General features: G+C 45.8%; 1 long non-coding RNA gene across 1 annotated transcript; it reads left to right on the top strand.

Moving 5' to 3' along the window:
• Positions 1–1,713: 1,713 nt before the first annotated feature.
• Positions 1,714–6,257, top strand: LOC128342777 (uncharacterized). The gene is made up of 3 exons (XR_008315161.1): positions 1,714–2,865; positions 4,653–4,800; positions 6,033–6,257. It is a non-coding gene; the product is annotated as an uncharacterized LOC128342777 (long non-coding RNA).

The raw sequence follows: 6,257 nt of genomic DNA, 5'->3' as shown, positions 1-6,257 counted from the left end.
CTGAGTGCGGCAGCTCCAAAGTTTCAGACAAGGGTTTTTCCCAGCCCTGTCTGGAGATATCAGGAGTTGGAGTAGACAGAACTGGGCAAGATGGACTCTGAGATGTGGGCAAGCCAACTGTAACCTCCTTTCACTATTTGCAAATTAGTTGATTCTGATAGAAGCAGAAAATGGGCTGTGAAAGACCACATTCACTCAGTGTGCCTTATAGTGTGCCTATAGATGTCTGATATTGAAACAAGTGACAATATTACCAGAATAACCAATGAACAACAATGAGCCATGTCTAAGATACTCACATCCTGTGTGACAGTTGGAAGGCTACTCTGGGAAGAGCAGACACAGCTGAGAAGGTGAGCAAGCCTTTCTAAACATCTAGCCTTTCCCCCTTCAAACAAACTAACAGGAAGAGGGGAGTTTTGCAGGGGCTGTTTCTCTTTAAGGGGTAGGTGTGTGTGTGTGTGTGTGTGTGTGTGTGTGTGTGTGTGTGTGTGTGTGACTTGTTAGGGTTACTTGTTAGAGTTAAGATATCACAGGGCTAGGAGTTCTTAGGGTTACCTAAAGGCAGTGTTTACTCAGTGGTGGGGGTGGAGTCAGCTAGGGCTGGGAGGGGCCCCACATTCCTTTCCTGTGACTCACATCCTGTGTGACAGTTGGAAGCCTACTCTACATATGAGGTGAAGGCCCGAGAGCATAGCGAACAGGGATAGCAAACAGGACGTAGGAGTTTTGCAGGGGTTTAGTGGGAAGTGTGCGGGGGAGCCTGGAACAAGCCCCTGCGATCACAAGGAGCCTGGTGGAGAAGAGAACGTAAATACATATTCCTCCCTCGTATCCCTCATATTCTTGGGAAAGGCTGTTTGGACAGTTAAATAGTTGACCATTACAGCTGAGACCTATCCTAATAAACTATCTAATAAACAGACAATAAACTCCCTAAATACTGTAAACAGCCAACTAAAACAGTATGAAGATAGAAGGTCAGCAGGGGAAGGGGCACTTCCCAGTGTATTGCATAGAGTACCACATGTATGACTATTTGCCCCATGGGCAGAAGTCATGGGTGTGTGCTTGGTGCAAGGAGCTCCTGGCTCTCAGGAAACAAATCCGCTCCCTTGAGACCAAGGTGGTGGATCTGGAGAAGCTCAGGGAGACAGAGAGGCATGTGGACGAGACCTTCAGGGATGTGATAGAGGCATCCCACTCCAGGGCTGGTAGCTCCTCTGCTGTCAGGAAGACTGAAGGTCTTGGGCAAGGAGGACATCGGTCTGAGGAAGAGGGAAATGCTCCTTTAGAAGGGACCCCTTCCGTGGATGATGAGCCCATATCCTCTCGCACAGGGGATACTTCTCTGGGGGGTGGGGGCCTCCTTGTAGTGGGTGATTCGATCATTAGAGGGATAGAGAGATGGGTTTGTGACCCACGTGTTGACCGCATGGTGACTTGCCTGCCTGGTGCGAAGGTTGTGGACATTACGCAGCGTCTAGACAGGCTCCTAGGCAGTGCTGGGGAGGAGACAGCTGTCGTGGTGCACGTCGGCACCAACGATGTGGGGAAATGCAGTCGGGAGGTCCTGGAAGCCAAATTTAGGCTGATCTCATTTGCTATGATAGAATGAGAATTCACACCTCAGAAAAAACTTCTGAGGTGTGAATTCTCATTCTATCATAGCAAATGAGATTTTTTTCAATTAAACAGCTCTCATGACCCCACTTTCACTTTTTCACACTTTCCTTTACTATGAATAATATGAGGAAGTAATCAATTTAGCACACTTCACCTTATGAAGACAAACCTCATAAAAATAAATTCACCAAAATTCACCCCCTGCCCAATCACTCTTAAATTGGGCATGGGTGGTAGCCTCCACCCATTAGACACTATCTACCAGCCCACCCCACTCCTTTGGGGCAGATCCACTTTCTGCCCCCAATCTGCCCCAAAGACACCCAAACTTCAAAAATTCTCAAAAAATCAGCCCTCTGCCCAATCCCCCTGAAATTGGGGTGGTAGCCTCCACCCATTAGGCACTACCACCCCACCCCACTCTTTTGGGGCAGATCCACTTTCTGCCCCCAAACTGCCCCAAAGTCACTAAAACTTCAAAAATTCTAAAAAAATCACCCCTTTGTCCAAACCCCCTGAAATTGGGGTGGTAGCCTCCACCCATTAGGCACTACCAGCCCACCCCACTATTCTGCCCCAGGCCCCACTTTCTGCCCCAATATGCCCCAAAGACATGAAAATTTCAGAAATTTACCAAAAATCAGCCATTTGCCCAATCCCCCTGAAATTGGGGTGGTAGCCTGCACCCATTAGGCACTACCACCCCACCCCACTCCTTTTGCCCAGATCCCATGCTATGCCCCCGAACTGCCTCAAAGTCACTAAAGCTTTAAAAATTCACCAAAAATCAGGACTTTGCCCAATCCCCCTGAAATTGGGGTGGTAGACTCTACCCATTGGGCACTACCACCCCACCCCACAATTTTGCCCCTGGGCCCCTTTTTACCCCCCTGAATCGATTCAGATTTGGATTCGGATTAAATCCGAATCCGAACCGAATCAAGGGTGATTCGGGTGACCCAGATTCGGGCACAAAACAGAACAGGGGTGATTTGGTTCAGGTCCGAGCCAAATCACCCAAAAACCCAAATTGCACACCCCTACTGGAGAGTAGCAAATGTAACACCAATTTTCAAAAAGGGATCCAGGGGCGATCCAGGAAATTACAGGCCAGTTAGCCTAATATCCGTTCCAGGCAAATTGATGGCAAATTGATGGAAAGCATCCTCAAGGAGAAAATTGTAAAGCACCTAGAAGAACAGGCCCTGCTCGGAGTGAGCCAGCATGGCTTCCGCAAAGGTAAATCTTGCCTCACAAACCTTTTGGACTTCTTTGAGAGTGTCAACGAGTGTGTGGATCAAGGTGATCCAGTTGACATAGTCTACCTGGACTTCCAAAAAGCTTTTGACAAAGTTCCTCATCAAAGACTCCTGAGGAAACTTAGCTGTCATGGGATAAAGGGACAAGTACATGTGTGGATTTCTAACTGGTTGAAAGACAGGAAACAGAGGGTAGGTATAAATGGAGAGTTTTCACAATGGAGGGAAGTAAGAAGTGGGGTCCCCTAGGGATCTGTACTGGGACTGGTGCTTTTTAATTTATTCATAAATTATCTAGAAGCAGGGGTAAGCAGCGATGTGGCCAAATTTGCAGATGATACCAAACTCTTCCGGGTAGTGAAATCCAAAACGGATTGTGAGCAGCTCCAAAAGGATCTCTCCAAACTGGGGGAGTGGGCGACAAAATGGCAAATGTGGTTCAATGTTAGCAAGTATAAAGTGATGCACATTAGGACAAAAAACCCCAACTTCAAGTATATGCTGATGGGATCCGAGCTGTCGGTGATGGACCAGGAGAGGGATCTTGGGGTTGTGGTGGGCAGCTCGTTGAAAGTGTTGACTCAATGTGCGGCAGCTGTGAAAAAGGCAAATTCCATGCTAGGGATCATTAGAAAGGGGATTGAAAATAAAACGGCTAACCTTATAATGCCCTTATACAAAACTATGGTGCAACCACACTTGGAGTACTGCGTACAATTCTGGTCACCACATCTTTAAAAGGACATTGTTGAAATGGAGAAGGTACAGAAGAGGGCAACCAAGATGATCAGGGGCCTAGAGCACCTTTCTTATGAGGCAAGACTACAACACCTGGGGCTTTTTAGTTTAGAAAAAAGATGACTGCGGGGAGACATGATAGAGGTCTATAAAATCATGCATGGTGTGGAGAAAGTGGTGAGAGAGAAATTCTTTTCCCTCTCACACAACACTAGAACCAGGGGTAACTCCATGAAATTGATTTCCAGGAGATCTAGGACCAACAAACGGAAGTACTTTTTCACACAACGCATGATCCACTTGTGGAACTCTCTGCCACAGGATGTGGTGACAGCCAACAACCTGGATGGCTTTAAGAGGGGTTTGGATGACTTCATGGAGGAGAGGTCTATCAATGTCTACTAGTCGGAGGGCTGTGGGCCACCTCCAGCCTCAAAGGCAGGATGCCTCTGAGTACCAGTTGCAGGGGAGTAATGGCAGGAGAGAGGGCACACCGTAAACTCCTGTCTGTGGCTTCCAGCAGCATCTGGTGGGCCACTGTGTGAAACAGGATGCTGGACTAGATGGGCCTTGGGCCTGATCCAGCAGGGCTGTTCTTATGAAACAGAACCTGGATTGGGAAATTATCAGTTTTCAAAATTTAAACATCTTGCTCATATCCTGGTTTTGTTTTTTAAAAGAAGGCCCAACCATTGTTTTTCTGTTTGTAACCATTTTGCAGAATGAAGCAACATTTATTTTAGGTTTCATGGAGACATTATAGATATGACTTTGCAGGCTTCACAAGCCACTTGCAAGAGCACATTCTTGACCTCCTGTGTGACAAGTGCAGTTCTGGAAATACAAGTAGACTTTGCAACATAAAAACAGTGCCTACTATTATTTTCCCTGTCAACACTAAGAAATTCCTGACTAGGTAGAGAGGGTCAACAAATCACCAAAACAGCAGCTAAGGCGGGGTAGAGAGGCCAGCTCAAATTCACTTCATTAAAATTCTCCTTCAGCATACACTTCTGAACCTTCTTTCAGACCAGTTGGCCAGAGATAATCTTGGCACAGCAGAGGAGCATGTGTGAACTTGGAGACAAATGGAAAATGGACAAGGTTGATGGGAGCAACCTTCAACATGGGAACCTGGTTGATCCTGTCATCTGCATTGGCTATGCAGGAAGGAAAGGTGAGGGGTGAAACTTTAGCTTTCCATTTCACAGGGAAATAAAACCTCCTGGCTTTCTGGAGAGTTTCCTGAAAAACAAAGTAATGCAACACCAACCTGCAAACGAGTATCACATTTGTCTTCTTTGCTAAGCACAAATGCAGCCAGAGACATTCTCTAGACCAGGGATCCTCAACGTTGGGCCCCCAGATGTTAGTGGACTTCAACTCCCATAATCCCAAGCCCCAGTGGCCTTTGGTTGGGGATTATGGGAGTTGAAGTCCAATAACATCTGGGGGCCCAACGTTGAGGATCCTTGCTCTAGACTACATGCCATCATGATACTAAGGAAGCTGGCTGTGGTATAAGAGTGTATAGCACTTAAAGGGTTAAAGGTTTAACATGCTAAGAGGTGGTGTTAGTAAAGGAAGGACTGACTCACTGAGGAGGCTTCTTCTTTGGTTTGTGTTCTTCTAAAATGGCTGCTGGTCTTTCTTTGCAAACACATGTTGTCAGAATGGAATCCTTTCTTTGAGTCAGCAAAGAAGGAATAATTAGAACAACCCACAATGAAGGATGTGTGGCGGTGGGAGAGAGGAGACAAAAATAAAAATTTAAGGACATGAGTTTGGAAAGCTATGGATCCTTTAACAAACACGGCCCATTTTGAGAAATTTGATACGCACAGATGCACCCCTAATGTGGCGCTACGACAGGAGGCTGGGTTGTGGAGGACTGAGACCAGGGCATGGTTGCAGATTATTTTCTACTGGCTGAAGCTCCACCTCCAGCCAGTGGGACTTGTGCCTAGGTTTCTTTCAGCTATACCCCGGCCTATTTGGCTGGTAACGATTACAGATAAACTTTCCCATATTGGCCTGGATCCTGAATTTTTATTAGAAACTGACCTAGTGAATGTCAAAAAATTAGTTTGTCAGCATTTAAATGATATGGAGCTCCAGAACGAGTTGGCCTGTCTGCCGGCATTTTACAGTCAGTTTAAGGCCAGGGTGGGTTTTTTCTCAGCTTCATATTTGTCCACCATAAGTGTCAGAAAGTTCCGCTGGGCTTTTTCAAGAGCACACTTTAATGCCTTTCCTTCAGCTATACTAACGGGGAGATTTCAGCATCTACCCCTGGAGGCTCGCTTGTGCCCTTGTGGTTTGGGTGAACCTGAATCAATGGCTCATATTTTATTACTCTGTATAATCTATAAATATTAGATGTTATTTGATTCTGCCGCTCTTTTCTAGGTTTCAACATCAATCGGATGACTTGCTGGTGAAATTTTTACTTGAAGATAATGCACTCTGCATCTCTCATGTTGCAGCAAAGTTTTGTTACATCGCAATTAGAATTCGTAGTTCATTGATTGATGCTAAAGTTAATGATTAAGTTAATGTTGAATGCTGGAATAATGTTTATTGTTTGTGTTGTTGTTTTGTTTTGGCCATTGGCCATAAATAAAGTATCTTCTT

This window comes from Hemicordylus capensis, chromosome 2, assembly GCF_027244095.1.
Source record: "Hemicordylus capensis ecotype Gifberg chromosome 2, rHemCap1.1.pri, whole genome shotgun sequence".
In the NCBI taxonomy this organism is placed as follows: domain Eukaryota; kingdom Metazoa; phylum Chordata; class Lepidosauria; order Squamata; family Cordylidae; genus Hemicordylus; species Hemicordylus capensis.
This window is presented reverse-complemented; position numbering and strand designations above follow the sequence as displayed.